This window comes from Denticeps clupeoides, chromosome 18, assembly GCF_900700375.1.
Source record: "Denticeps clupeoides chromosome 18, fDenClu1.1, whole genome shotgun sequence".
Taxonomy (NCBI): domain Eukaryota; kingdom Metazoa; phylum Chordata; class Actinopteri; order Clupeiformes; family Denticipitidae; genus Denticeps; species Denticeps clupeoides.
In genome coordinates this window covers 4,237,986-4,254,083 of record NC_041724.1, presented here as the reverse complement: position 1 = coordinate 4,254,083, position 16,098 = coordinate 4,237,986, and the positions used below count along the sequence as shown (strand labels likewise).

General features: G+C 47.4%; 1 protein-coding gene and 1 non-coding gene across 2 annotated transcripts in view; one reads left to right on the top strand and one right to left on the bottom strand.

The window, feature by feature from the left end:
• The window catches only part of mgat4b (alpha-1,3-mannosyl-glycoprotein 4-beta-N-acetylglucosaminyltransferase B), an 85,646-nt gene that overhangs the window by 1,642 nt on the left and 67,906 nt on the right, over positions 1–16,098 (top strand). The window lies entirely within an intron of this gene.
• trnap-cgg (transfer RNA proline (anticodon CGG)) lies at positions 6,929–7,000 on the bottom strand. Its single transcript has one exon. It is a non-coding gene; the product is annotated as a tRNA-Pro (tRNA).

The following is a 16,098-nucleotide window of genomic DNA, read 5'->3' as shown; positions in this document are numbered from 1 at the left end:
CCTGTCTGAACCGACGCGGAATATCACCCCCCCTGGCCCCGCTCCCTTTCTTTGGAACCCTCAACGGATCGAGACGGGTGCAGTGATTGGACCCGCGCTCTCATCCTCGGTGTGAGAGTCACGGTTATATCGCCGAGGGTCTACAGCGGCACGCGTGTGTGTGTGTGTGTGTGTAAGGGAATGAGATAGCCCTGGTATAATTGTCTCAAAAGCACTGAAAGTGCACAAACGTCTTCGGCATGAAAGGCCCGCCTCTGTCAGCAGAACGCAGGGCCGCCTCTTAATTGAAACGTGAACGCGCGTTCTTGGCTCGTTCTTGTCTATGGGGTGGTAGTAGCCTAGTGGGTAACACACTCGCCTATGGATCAGAAGACCCAGGTTCAAACCCCACTTACTACCATTGTGTCCCTGAGCAAGACACTTAACCCTAAGTTGCTCCAGGGGGGGACTGTCCCCGTAACTACTGATTGTAAGTCGCTCTGGATAAGGGCGTCTGATAAATGCCGTAAATGTAAATGTAAATGTTCTTGTCCCAGCACCGCGTTTTCACGTTCGCTGTTAATCCGATCCGTCGCGTCAGGGTCGTGCGACGTGCTTCGAACCCGGCGGACGGGACCGGGCGGGGCCGGCCTGGGCGTGGCCGACCTTGCCAGTGATGGGGTCAGCCTCCGCCTGGTTCAGCCCGTGGCCTCGGTGACACAAGAGCTGCTGCGGAGGGGACAGGCCGGATTTTCCTGCTCTGCGAAGACGGTTGAGATGGACTGATTTGCCACCCCATGTTAATGTTTGCGGACACACAGGTGTGTGTGTGTGTGTGTGTGTGTGTGTGTGTGTGTGTGTGTTTTCTGTGTTTTTGTTTGTTGACGATCAGATGATCGCGGTGGAAGATTCTGCCGTTGTGGTCATCTGTGAACGGACCCCGCTCTTACCCATGGCACCGTGTGGGCTACTAGAGAGGCTACTACTCGCACTACGAACCTTACCATTGTGTCCCTGAGCAAGACACTTAGCCCTGAGTGTCTCCAGCGGGACTGTCCCTGTAACTACTGATTGTAAGTCGCTCTGGATAAGGGCGTCTGGTAAATGCTGTAAATGTAAATAAGTGTGTGTGTGTGTGTGTGTGTGTGTGTGTGTGTGTGTGTATCTGGGACCGCTGTCATGGATTCTATTGTTATTATTGAGAAGAGGAACTTTCCATAGGTGTCTATAGCGTGTTGTTTGGATAATAATTTTTTTTGTGCACTTGTATATGGATGAACGTGCAGAAGATGCTTTGGGGCCCTTCAGCGTAAAGAAAATGCTAATTCCGATCGGGCCGGAGCCAAGTAGCTGGCGCAGTCGTCCTTCCCTCATTTTACGCTGAGCTCAGTTGTCAGTTTGAGGCGGGTGTTAAAGGAAAACGCATCATTGTTCAAAATCACACTATTGATCTTTTTTTTTTTTTTTTTTTTTTGGTAATGAGCTTTTCTTTTGCTTCGGTCTGTGCGCACGTGGTGGTCTCGTCTACCATTGGCGTTTATCGTGATTTAGTGCATCCTACCCCCCCCGTGCCACGACGTGCGCTCTGTCGTCGCATGCCTGCCAACGCTCGCGCGTCGTAGCGCGGACAGGAAGCTGAGATCACAAGCGACGCGGCCACAGGAACGGAAAGTAATTACTCCCCCCGACGAGCAGTTCACCTTCGCGGTCTCAGGTGCCCGGCGACGGCCCAGCTCCAGGAGGGGACGATAACCGCGCCGCTTCATGAATAATGCAGCCCGGTGCGCGCAGTCAGAGACGGGGAGATTATGCGAGCGAGAATACGGTGAATTCATCCTCCGTGTCCTCGGGCTAATAGTGTGTGTGCAATCCTTTTACTCTGAGGTGGGGCAAAAAATTGGGAAAAAAGGACATCCAGATGATTTATCTATTCATATTTTTTTAAAAATCAACGTTACTGCAGATACATTGATATTCTGTGATATGGGACACAGTAAATTATTCAGATGTGGAGTGGCCCTCGGCGGGTCCAGGGCACTTGAGCCGAGCCTGGGACAATGGGAGAGGCCTGAAAGGAGAGGAGGGCCGTGGGATGCCTCTCCAGCCAGAAGGTGTTAAACAGAGGTTGGGCGTGGCTCTGTCTGTCAGCATTGCTAAAAAAAAAAAAAAATCACAGTTTTCCCATCATTGAAGAACGACCGCGTCAATTGACTGCATACAAATGTAATATTTTGTAATGACTATCCGGAATGACCTGGCATTAAATGGATGTGAACTTGTGGCTTTTACAACACATTAGAATTCGATCCGGGCTGATAATATGTAGCGACAAGAGCAGTAATGTTATATCCAGGGATGCACCGATACTGATACCAGTATCGAGTTTTGGCCCGATACCATGCTCGAGATGTACCAGTACTGATACCTAAAACCCACATCGCATGCGGTAATGTGTGATGACGGTAACTGGCTCGTAAACGTTGTCGTACCTGTGGTATTAATCAGTTCGGGGTCAATGCCGTTTATGTTAGGCCATGAAATCCAGGGGTTGCCATGCACATGATAATTTCAACCTAGCATTTTTTTGGTCAATATCAAACTAAAATCCACCTAATCTGGCAACCCTGAGTCTAGCGGGAGAAACTCGTAGCAACGTCTTTCTTTATTGGTGTCAAGTTGCTTTTTTTTTTTTTTTTTTTTTTTCTCAGATGGACGCGCCAAGGGGTCAGGAGTGGTTCCGTCTCAGCCATTCCATCCCCGGCGTTGTGTAGCGCCTGGACCGCGGTTTGTGTTGCTCGTCACGCAAGCTGGCGCGAAGCTCCCCATCACTGCATTCAAACACACACACACACACACACACACACACACACGCGCGTGATGGGGAGATTAGCCAGCGTGTTTTGGTTCTGAGATGCGGCTGATTGCATCTCTGTGTCCCTGTCAGAAGAAAACTGGCTCACAGACGTCTGAATATTTCATATTTAACTCGTGATAGACGGACAACACTCGGCGTGGTAGACGGAGTGTGATGCACGCTGCCAGTTAGTGTGTGAGGAATTAAGGCATTGTAGAGCAGTAGCCGATGAAAGGGACTCGGATTATACGGAAATTGCGAGGTGTGCGTGTGTGTGTGTTATGAGTCATTTGTCTGTCAGTAAAGGTACCTCGGTGTCGCACCCTGTGGCTAATTGAGTCTGACTGGTGTCCCCAGAGTCTGCGTCAACAACCTGGCGCATCAGGCCGCGTCTTTCCTTTATTTATGTGAGTGTGTGCGGGAGGGGTCATTTCGCACTTCGATCGGCTGCCAGTGTGGACGGGAGAGAAAGCATGCGGCTCGGCGCGGCCATGTGATTTTCACATGTGACCTGAGGCGGCAGAAGTACGTACATTCACGTTCCCTCAAAATGACCTCCTACTTCCTTATCAAATCAAGTCAAAATGAAACTGTGCGAATAATGAAGCGCAAACCAGCGGTGGGGCGGTGGCGGCCCAGCGGTTAAGGAAGCGGCCCCGTAATCAGAAGGTTGTCGGTTCGAATCCCGATTCACCAAGGTGCCACTGAGCAAAGCGCCGTCCCCACACACTGCTCCCCGGGCTCCTGTCATGGCCGCTCACTGCTCACCAAGGGTGATGGTTAAAATCAGAGGACACGTTTCGTTGTGTCACCGCGTGCTGTGCTGCTGTGTATCACAATGACAATCGCTTCACTTTCGCTTTCACTTTACTGCAACATCAAAGGAACCGAAATGCAGAGAAAAGCAAAGTTGAGATGAATAAAAGAAGTTCTAGTCGGCCATTGTCTCCATTACACATAGCGTTACGGTTTGTTCTTGGTTTGCATTTGCTGTGTGTCATGTGTAACCAATGGGATTTATTTTATTTTTATTTTTTAATGTGTGCTTTATATGTGTTTCTAAGTCCTCTTCTAATAGGCTGAAATTGGTCTTCATGTCTGGGTGGCCTAATGATAGATAAATTATGCACTGTGGATGCAGAAAGACATAAAATTTATGTCCTTTGCTGACGGGCATCATAAAAAAAATATGGTGAAGGAGACGTGGTTGTTTTATCATTACATACCTGTTGTACATGTGCTTTTACATTTACATTTACAGCATTTATCAGACACCCTTATCCAGAGCGACTTACAATGAGTATTAACAGGGACAGTCTCCCTGGAGCAACTTAAGGTTAAGTGTCTTGCTCAGGGACACAATGGTAAGTGGGATTTGAACCCAGGTCTTCTGGTTCACAGGCGAGTGTCTTACCCACTAGGATACTACCACCTTTTACATTTTGCATCTAATATATTTAACACGTGAGTCTCTTTTAAAAGAAATTTCTATTTCAGTGAGTCGTTGGCAGGAAAAAAATGGCAAATAAAACCTGAAACCTGAATTTATGACCTCAACGTCCACAAAGTGACCTCTGTTTGCTCTTTCTTTACCTTTTGTTCTCTCTTCTCACCATTCCACACACCTCTGTTACGCTCTGTCTGTCTGCCTGTCAGGCCGCCCTGCTCGTGTCCTCTGCCCGGGAGACGAGGCTGGCTCCGTTCCACGCCGTGTGGTTCCTGGCCGCGGTGTAAATACCGCACTCCTCGCTGGGGCGCGTCTCAATAGCGAGTAACAGGTGCCGGGCTCCTGAGGCTCCACCCCCAACTCGCTAATAGGGATCAGAGGAGCGGGATGTGTATTTAAAATAAATAGATTACAAATAATCACCACGCCCCCGTCAACCGGATGGGAGCGTCAGTGTTTGGTCGATGAGTGACATTTAAATCATATTTTTGGATATCCAGAATTCTGCAGAATCAGTCACTATTTAAATGAGAAGTACCGTAGTCACGTTGAACCTGGTCTGTGCTGCAGGATCTAAAGCCAATCGGAAAAAAACAACAACCGAAATGCTGACCTACTGACCTGGGTTGAAAAGGGATCAGCTGTTTTCTGCCCCAGAGCTCCAGGAGAACTGCGATGTGGACAGAAAGACAGACTGGACTGAGGTCCCGCCTGAGCTGCAGTGGACCTGAAACAAACCGAGTGCCTTTTTCTCTTGGTCCAGCTCCGGAGGACGGAGTTTCCCCGCGGGGAACTGTGATCAACGTAGAATAAAAAAAAACACCTTGTTACTTTCCGCCCATCAAGTTCTTCCATAGACCACATTCAGTCAGCCTGGCCTGTGCGCTGTCCAGTCGCTGAGAGAGCCTTGGCCGGGGCAGGAAGCGGCCCCGTAATCAGAAGGTTGCCGGTTCGAATCCCCATCCGCCAAGGTGCCACTGAGGTGCCACTGAGCAAAGCACCGTCCCCACACACTGCTCCCCGGGCGCCTGTCATGGCCGCCCACTGCTCACTCAGTGTGATGGGTTAAATGCAGAGGACAAATTTCACTGTGTGCACCGTGTGCTGGAAAAATGGAATCCACATATCACGGCAATAATTTAAAACGGTCCTTTTTTGGCTTTATTCCCTCCACACCGTTTCTGTTGTAATGCAAGTTTCTGCTGGAAGGGACACGTTTGCCCACAACGCAATGGGCTGGTGAAGGACACGCCGTCCTGCCAGTGGTGACCCCGCCCCTCCCGGGCCCTCCGACGTGAACTCCGTCTCTGTGGCTGACGTGCACCCGGGACCCGGAGGCTCTGGCCTAAACGTGGCCATCGATCCAAGAATCTGACCAGCGCCACCGGCTCCCGAGTGCCATTCATGTTAGTGGGCCCCTCTGGGACTTTCATTTTGTTTTTATGAAATTTCGTGACCCGGCGGCGAACCCGCTCTGCTGCCGCGCCTCCCATCGATCCCAAACGGGGTTGCTGCAGGATCACTACCGTCCGATTGGCTTCCACGCCTTGCGGCGCATATCGACTTCCGACACTGGCCGCACTGGTGGTCCGCCCTCAGGCGCCCCCCCCCCGCCGTCACGGATAAGTAGATGGGTCCGGAACGCCGCTCGCGGAACCGCGTTGTTATTTCATAATGGCTTCGTCATCCTTGTCCCTGAACAGGAAGCGCGGTGTTGTGTGGGAGGGCAAATTTGTGCGATTGGCACCAGTGGTTCACAGCCTTCGTTACTGTACAGTCACACTGTGCCTGCCATCTGCTGCACTCTGTGTGTGTGTGTGTGTGTGTATAGGTTTGATATACTATATTTGATTTCATTTCTCTTCCCCCGGAGGCGTTGAGCGGCTCAGCGCTGCACTTGAAATAACCCCTCATCAACACGATGGCTTTCATTTAAGCGGCGCTCTCTTGCCGCCGCCGCCCGGCTCTCCCTCTGCAACGACCCAGGATTTGAATGCTGAGGAGAAGTGGCAGGCCGGCCGCCGACCAGGCTTCTGCATCACGTCCGTCTCGCGATTTCCCGACTCGTCCCTTTAGTGATTGGCTCCGTCTTGTGTGCGTATGTGTGTGTGTGTGTGTGTGCGTGGCTGAATAGCCGCTGTTTCCTCACACTGGGACAACCATCTGCTCCTCCAAACCACCTCCTAGCCTGACAGTCATCAGGGCAGCGAGGTTGAGAGAAGAAGAAGGGTTGAGTGTGTGAATTCCTCATTGTGTGTGTCGGAGTGCACACCCGTTTTGAGTCATTTCATAGGCGCAAGTGAAGACTTGCTCGACTCTGTGTTGTAAATGTGTGTCAGGCTTGTTGCCCGCATGGTAGCTTTCTTTGTCCCCGGCACAGTGTGGTAAGTTGTCTTAACAGAATACAAAGTGAAGGGATTGTCATTGTGATACACAGCAGCACAGCGTGCACACAGTGAAATGTGTCCTCTGCACTTAACCCATCACCTTTGGTGAGCAGTGGGCGGCCATGACAGGTGCCTGGGGAGCAGCGTGTGGGGACCTCAGTGGCACTTTGGCCGATCGGGATTCGAACCGGCAACCTTCTGATTATGGGGCCACTTCATTAACCGCTAGGCCCACGAAAGCATGGCACTACTCTTCATGATGGGCTCGTCCGGGATTTGAACCCGGGACCTCTCGCACCCGAAGCGAGAATCCTACCCCTAGCCCAACGAGCCAATTTTATATATAACCCCCCCCACCAGAAAATTCTACCTCCAAATGTACCCAGCCACCATCCTGACCCTGTCTAGATTACTGTATTTGATATTACTCATTAATACCTATTTGAGCTGTCAATCGATTGCAACTTTTAAACTAATTAATCTTACATTTTGCAAGAAATTAATAGGTCCTCAATTTATATGTGGTATGATTGCAATGGTTGTTTAACTTGGCAGTTCTGCTGTCATGATATGAACATTGATATTAAATATCTATAATATTCATTGTGTCATGCATAATTAACAGTTATTTGCAATGTCATTTGTAATGAAATGGATCATTTTGTTGATATCATGGTGAATATGGTTACGTAAAATGGTGTCATCGTGCCAAAAGTACATTTCCATGCTGACACACATTTCACGAGGAAGTGTGCCTCTATAGCATTCGGTAACCAGATCCAGACCCGCAAGTTTCGGTGACATGGTAGACGAGTGCAGGCATGTTTTTCTCTGGATGCTCTGTATTTATATCCTGCATGTCTTCCCACTGACAACTCAGAACCAATCCACAGGGTGACAGGGAGCCGGCTCCACCTCCCACCCGTGTTGTTTTCATCAACAAGTATAACAAACTATATCATCAAATGGCGTTCATGAATAAAAACAAGTATAAATATGCTTTACAAGAAAAAACTATACTAAAATGTCTCTTAATTTTCATTGACAACAATTAGATGAGGTGTTATTTCTTCTACTTTAATTACATTAATTAGATTTTAGGATCCTTTTTTGTTTACTTTATTAATCCCAAAGGAAATTGCTTCTCTGCATTTAACCATCACCCTTGGTGATAAGTGGGCAGCCATGACAGGCACCCGGGGAGAAGTGTGTGGGGACGGTGCTTTGCTCACTGGCACCCTTCTGATTACTGGGGGCCGCTTCCTTAACCACTAGGCCACCACTGCCCTAATACTTGTGGTTGGATAGCAGATGGCTGGGAGAAAATTGATCTTTGGAAGCATTTGCTTTACAATTGTCACGACCGAGGGGGCAAAAGAAACGATGGACACCAAGGGTAGGAAAAGGATAACAGTTTATTTGGGTAAAGAGAAAGGGAATGGGTCACGCTGAAAACAGTCCTCGTCTGGTGCTGCAGTCACGGGCAGACGAGTTGCCCGGTAAGGTCCTCGCGACTACGCATTCTCCTGTATTGGCACGGAACACACACGTGTTGGAGAACAGCTCTGCCAATCAACAGCGCAGCCTGGCTATATATTGAAACCCCAATCTCGCCGGTGGTATCAGCGTCAGTTGGGCACGTCCAGGGCCTGCTCCTCAGGTGTGCCTACACCCCCTGTGATGCCAACGGGAAGTCGAGCATCACAACAATGAAGTGAAAAAGAAAACCTAATGTGTGTTAGAAAAACATGGAACAAATCAGAGAGTCATTCGTGTCTGGAATGGATGTAGTGTATTCTTCAGTCTATAAGGCAACAATAATATAATAATAAGATAACCTTGTTTTAATTCTGAAATAGGGTTGAATAAAATAAACTTTTATTTTTGTTTGTTCGACTAGGTACTTGTACTATATTGACATGGTTAAATAGAATTGCATTACTAAAATACAGTTTTGATTCACTAAAACAAGACTGAAATAGAAATGGATTTCTCTGACTTTTAGTCAACTGAAACTTGACTAGACTAAAATGAGTATGGACATAACTAAGACCGGCCACCAAAAATAACTGTACTATACCTACCACAGGTGGGACAAACAGGAAGCTTCAAGAACCAAGATGGCTGTTTATGAAGCCAGAATCATGTCATATATACTTGTATGAGTACTTTTCAATTTGCAACTGTAAAAAGAAGTTTGCTCGCACTGGAAAAAAACTGAACAGATATATGCAATAAGAAAATCTGTAGCAATTCAAACTTGCGCATAGAAATTGTTTTTGCACAAATTTGCCTAGCGCTATCAGAAAAAACATTTGCTTGCATATCCATCAATCTTTATCTAGCCAATCACAAAGCGAGGTAAGGTAAGGTAACCGGCCTATGAGTTCTGTTTCTATCAGTCACAATTAAAAGAACTCCCTTACTTACCATCTTGCCACAATGTTGTGCTCTGGCACATTTATTGTATTCAGTGCTATGATTGGGTGTTACCTTACCCGCAGGTAATTCCAATCGTAAAGTCAGTGTATTAAATGATTAGGATATTGCCTACGATCAGTCATTAAGAATACAGAAATGTCCAAATTCTGAAAAGTGTCTATTCATACGTTTCATAGTTGGCTCAAGGGTTGAATTGAATTTAAAACAAAAGCTATTTTTTTTTTTTTTTTTTTTTTATGTGTGAAGCACAAGATTCTTGAGCTTCTGATGTTGTTCCGGATCTTTCTCCCGCTGAGCCGGTTTCGGTGATGCCGTTTAGCATGGCTGCATTACAGAAGCGCAGCTGACAGCCATGAATGGTGGGGAATTATGGAGTGGTCAGAGAGGACGGGGTGCAGGGTATCTGTTAGAGGGCTGATAAATCAACCTGAGGCGAGCTGACATGAATCACGCCACTGACAGGAGGACTCGGAGCATCTCGGGAGCCCTGATGCGATTTTTTTATTATTTTTTTTGCCTCTTTAGGAGGGTATTCATAAATTGCATATGCTGTGATCGTGTAGTCGTGTCTGGGCTTAGTGTCCCAGTGGGCAGCGGTGGGCGGGTGCGTCTGTATGGGGATTTAAGTATGTTGTGGGTAGCTCAGGAGATCTCATTACTTTCCCTATACAGGCTGCAGGAGTGTGTTTGCGTATGTATGTATTACAGGGCTTTTCCCACACTGAGGACTCAGCATAAAATGTAGGCTGAATAGCAACACTGCAATACTGAGTGCTGAGATGGAATCGCATTGGTGCCGTGCTAAGAGTTCAGATCAAAGGAATAATTGGTGCAAGCGCAGGGCAAAAGGCCGTTTTGTAGTGCTGCCGTTCGGCTGCTTTTGCAGGAGGTTAATTATCAAGCTGATTAATTATAATGCTTGCAGCGGGGCCATGGCTTGTCCTGAGTGGGCATCTTTCCATCATGGGTGTGTGAGTGTGTGTGTGTGTGTGTGTGTCTGAGTTAGGGCAGTGCAGCAGTCATTTTATAAACCAACAAAACGCATCGACCAGATCAATCTTTTCCAGTCTCCCAAAGTAATATGACTGATTAATCCATCCACGTTAACCTTATGATTACTATTAATAATATTATTATCATCTTTCAAGTTGTTTATTAATGTGTGTATTACATCTCAGTTTGTACTGTAAAACATTAAGTTTGTTGTTGAACAGACTACAAAATACATTGAATTTTTGCCAAAATTGCTCCAAAATATGAAACACTGTATCATGCTAAACTATCTGAACACTTAACACTACTATTAATAATAACAACAACAATAACTTTATGCCTTTTATTATAATTCTGGGGTGTTTTAAACATAAACAGGAAAGGCATAATACAGACCTGTACAGCAGTGCATATGTGTGCCTGCAAGACATATGATGGCCACTTCAAATCTGTCATCTGGACTCATTTAGTCCCAGGCCCAAACATGCTTGATCATGCCAACTGTACACAGTGAAGAAGTACAACCGCCACTTAACCCACCAGCAATAAATCCAACCGTACATAACTACATATATACACTATATACATGCACACTTATTTTTTAATACACTCATCCACAACTAGTTACAGATTTTTTTGTATGGTGTACTTTTTATTTTATACTGTTGGAATAGTCTTTATGCTTTTTTATTATGTTATTTTTCGCTGCTCTTACATTACTGTCCATTTTCTGCCGTGACTATGTAAATTTTGGGAATAATAAAGGATCATCCTGTGTTATCTTATCTTTATTCCTTTACATGTGGAGTTGTATTCAGGGAGCCTGCGACATCAAGCCCGTTGTGTACAATGCTTCTCTCCATTAGCAGCCACTTTTTGACTCAACCCGCCCTCATTACTGGGAATGAATAGGTAATTTTGCTCTTTGAAAGTGTGCGTTCCTCTCTCTCACGGTCCAAAGTGCGGGGTAATGTAATGCTTTTTTTTTTTCTTTTCTTTATCGCCGTCTCCATGCTTGTTCCTGTCCCTCGCTCTGTAATTGGAGCGCTCCTCTCCATGCCCAGAATGCCTCCATTGTCACCAGCCACCCCTCACCCCTGAAGGTGGAGCTGGTTAATTGCGTCTCGTTTAAACCCTCCAGACGCCGCGGCCCGGCTAAATGGCCACTTTGTGTAAACATTCCGGCCTTCCTGGAGGGGTTATGGTCTTGGAATATGGCAGGAAGAGGAGCGGCGGGCGTATGAGACAGCCTGCCCCATTCAGAGCGGGACACCTGAGACGGTCACGCCAGGTCACAGCCAAGGGGAGGTGCTCGGTTTGAGGCCCCATAGACTAAATCTTGGCTTGTTTGGCGCGATCTGATTGGCCGCCGCACGATAAGCATCGCTCTACCGAGCGGCCGGCTCGTTTGCTGTGTGATCTTACCAGCATCTATCCAGAACTTTGTGTTTTCCTCCCGGATCCCTGGAGGTGTATCAGATGTTTCTGAGGAAATAATGACTCCCCTGTCTCGGCTTGTCCTCGGCAACCCATCTTTAGCCTGTGCAGGGCTGTGTGGAAATTCACGTTGATTGCGGTTGAGTCGGAGCAGGGACTGCGGTCCCAGCTCGGCGTCACGGACTTCAGTGGAGTCGGGCACATCTGTTCTGTGTTTTGTCCGTGACCGTGCCCCGTTTTCACTCAGATCTCTGCCCTTTTTGGCGGTCAAATGTTTTGGCTGTCGCTAACTTGGCCAGATCTGACCTTTTGGTTTGTGTATTTATTCTATGCCCTTGAATCCAGGGTCTCTTTAAAATGCACGCTAGGTAACAACAAATTGTTGAGAAACAACTTTAAAGAAATGTTGTCAGCATAGTTTTTTAGGAAAGGAATTTGATTTGTCCCTTGCATGGAGAAAATTACGGTGCAAATTGCAGTCCCTGTGTATGTAATAGCAGCCAGTGTAGGAAGTGAAGGACAAAAAAACAAAAAGAGTGTTAAATCCTTATAGTAACCTGGATTATACAGCAGGATTATCACTGTGTGCATGCACAATAAAGACATGAGTTCTGAAGAGGAGTGTGCAGTCGTGAAAAATGAAAGTGATCGTCATTGTGAAACACTGCAGCACAGCTCACGGTGACACAACGAAATGTGCCCTCTGCTTTTAACCACCACCCTTGGTGAGCAGTGGGCAGCCATGACAGGCGCCTGGGGAGTAGTGTGTGGGGACGGTGCTTTGCTCAGTGGCACCTCAGTGGCACCTTGGCGGAACGGGATTCGAACCGGCAACCTTCTGATTACGCTTCCTTAACCGCTAGGGCCACCGCCGCCCGACATCCCCCAAGAGACTATTACATTAAAGAGTAGTCACCATGGAGACAACAGGGACTGAACCCGGGACCTCATACATGCAAAGCAGGCGCTCTACCACTGAGCTACATACCCACACAAGTCATCTCCTCATTCATAGATTTTCGGGTCAATTCTGCTTTTTTGTGCCATTTGCCTCTGAACAACTGCAGCCCTGTTTGAACCGAGGAGCCTTTTTTTCTAGCTATAAACACTTCAACCACATTACATGTAGCTGGGGGGGTATGTGGTGTGTGTGTGTGTGTGTGTGTGTGTGTGTGTGTGTGTGTCTACTGAAAGATGCAGTAGGATCAAAGTAGGAACAGTTCTATAGATATGGTATAGAACCCGGAGCAGCGTTTTAACATATGAGGGACTTTTCCCCTCTTCCTCACACACTACGTACAGTCCAACATCTGGCCGCTGAAATTGTTAAATTGTTTGAATTAACCGTGTCGTTAGTAAGATTAATTAGCAGGATTCGTCCAGATGGAGGACGGGAAGGGGAGCCTTGCAGAGTCTGGGCAGCCCACACATTGAGAGACACACACACACACACACACAAACACACACACCTCGTTTGTTTACTCTTTTACTCAGCAGATCAGTAACAGTAAGTAAGAAGTGAGTTTGTGGGCCGGTAGCTGTGGCGCCGTCAGCGTGTTTTGCAGCTGGGTGCCAGTTGTTCTCCTTGCTGAGTGCCATTACTAAAACATGAGCCAATACGGCGTGATTTACACAAGGTCACCGTCATATACCAACTCTTGACAGTACTAGACACGGTTGGTGTCTTTCTCTGCAATATCAGGCGGAACCGGCCTTATCTATCAAAACGGGCCGCCCAGATACTCGTTCAGTCCCCAGTAATCTCACTACTGGGTTCCTGTAACTCTCTTCTAGCAGGTCCACCGCTGAACGCCATCCGGCCTCTACAACTAGTACAAAATGCAGCAGCAACCGTCCTCTGCTAATTTCAGGCCAGTGGTGGCCTAGCGATTAAGGAAGCGGCCCCATAATCAGAAGGTTGCCGGTTCGAATCCCGATCCGCCAAGGTGCAACTGAGGTGCCACTGAGCAAAGCACCGTCCCCACACACTGCTCCCCGGGCGCCTGTCATGGCTGCCCACTGCTCACTCAGGGTGATGGTTAAAAGCAGAGGACACATTTCATTGTGTCACCGTGTGCTGCGCTGTGTTTCAATGACAATTACTTCACTTTCACGTTCAGCACGACTGGTTTTCAATCTTCCCAAATTCTCCCACGCCACCCCACTGCTACGTCCCCCTCTAGCTGCCCCTCTGCATCAGATTCAAAATACTTATGCTGGCCTACAAGGCCAAACATGGAGTTTGGCCTTGTTACACCTCGCACTCTCCAACCCTCCAGTACTGATCGCCTGGTCCCTCCACCGCTGAAGGTACGAGGAAGACGCTCCCTGTCTTGGCCCCTCGGTGGTGGAATGAACTTCCCCTCGAGGTCAGAACAGCACAGTTGCTGAGTATTTTCAAATGGCAGCTTAAGACCTTCCTCTTTAGAGAATGCGAGCGAATAAAATGATTGTATTCATGGTTTGAGTCCTCGTGAACCAGAACTGATTACTTCGTTGATGGTAACATGAAAGCACGGTGCAATTCGCTCTGAATAAGGCCGTCTGTCAAACGCCACAAATGTAAATGTATCAGTATTGACAATATCTATTATCTCATTAGACTAGAGCTACCTCACTATCCACTTCGCTGCCATTTCCCAAACCCCGTCACTCTATTATTCACCTGCGGCCTTCAGGACTGTAGAATTCATTATGGACTTGTGTTTGTTCAGAGATGAGGAGAGTTCATTCATTTTTTCATAACTGATTTACAGCACTGTGCTCCAATACAGACAGGCAAACGAAGGCAAACCCACTGTTTGTCTAAGCTGCTAGTAGTTTTGTCACCGTAAGAACAGCCCATAAATAAAACATTGACCAGATATTGATTTACCTAAACCGAATTTTCTTTTCTTTCGTGAAACATGGACATGACGTGTGTAGAGAGTGACTCTGCTCTCCTGTTGTTCTCTGAGCAGCGACACACTATTGTTCTGCATCTGTAGGCTTTTGCTGGTAGGAGATCATTCATTATTTTACAGAGTTGGGAGAGACCGACACCCGGTTCTTCTAGCACATCTCTACATATCAACATTATTAAGACTTTCACTTTTTTAAAAAAAATCATCATTAAATGTGGGTTGTAAACAATTAGATAGTCCCTCTCCTGAAATATGTTTACTGGAAAGTACTGTAAGTATTTAATACCCAGTAAATTGTGGTCTGAAAGATAACATCAGCCAATGATGAGGATAAGAATCCTCTTATGCAGCACTAGTATTAGACTGTCGGCTCATTAACATGCAACAAGCATTGCCCCAGGATTTCTAGGAAATTGTACCTCATTGTCCCCCAGTGCCACCAAACCACTCTGAGCAAATTCATTTATGCCATTTATGCTCTGTGTTGAAGACAGATATGATGAGAGCCTGTATTCTGTGTTTTATTTTGTCCTTATTTGTGCACAATTCTTGGACGCCTTTGGGGTGCGAAAAGCGGTAGGTTGTGATCGGCCATGTTAGATGTGAAGTGAAGTGATTGTCACATGTGATACACAGCAGCACAGCACACGGTGCACACAGTGAAATTTGTCCTCTGCATTTAACCCATCACCCTGAGTGAGCAGTGGGCGGCCATGACAGGCGCCCAGGGAGCAGTGTGTGGGGACGGTGCTTTGCTCAGTGGCACCTCAGTGGCACCTTGGCGGATGGGGATTCGAACCGGCAACCTTCTGATTACGGGGCTGCTTCCTTAACCGCTAGGCCAACACTGCCCCTAGATGTCACTTCGCCAAGACACAAGGACCGAAATTGTTGTTAGAATGTTGGAAACTGTAGACCCTTAACCGCCCTGTAGGGGATGTAAATGTAGGCCGTGACGGTTGAATCATAAAGGTGACAATAAATGAGCCCCAAGAGGCGGAAACGTCTTTTCTGCTGGTGTCATGGAAACTTGACGTTGAATGACAGGACCTGTCCTCCTCTGTGATCTCTGTTGTCTGGACAGAATGGGGTTGCGTTAGTACCTGTCCGTTGCGCGTCTGGCAAGTTGCCCCACAGCACTTGGCCTCCTGTCGAGGTGAAACGATTTTTCCGAGCCCGGCGCTCGGCTCCCCCGCCATCGGGGCGACCGCAGCGCTGCCGAGGTCGTCCGCGGGGTCAGGCGTCCTTTAGATTTCCACGCGCCGCTCAACTCCACCTTTTGGCCTTCAACCAGACCCCTTCAGCATACAAACACTTTTGATCCAGTCTCCGCGCCTTGTTCTCTCGCCGTGTTCTCTCTGCCCATATATTAACACTCCGTTTCACAGTTTCTTCAGTTCTCTCGCAGACTCTCAGCGGCTTTCACGATCCCTCCACGTTCGCATTATATTCCGTTTGCTCTCCCGAAAGTGAAACTGAAGTGATTGTCACACACGGTATGCAGTGCACACAGCGAAATATGTCCTCCGCTTTTAACACATCACCCTTGGTGAGCAGTGGGCAGCCATAAAGTAAGCTTAATAAGTAGACGTACCAGATATTAAACAAATAAGAACAAACAAGAACAGGACGAGTCTAATACTAACACACGCACAT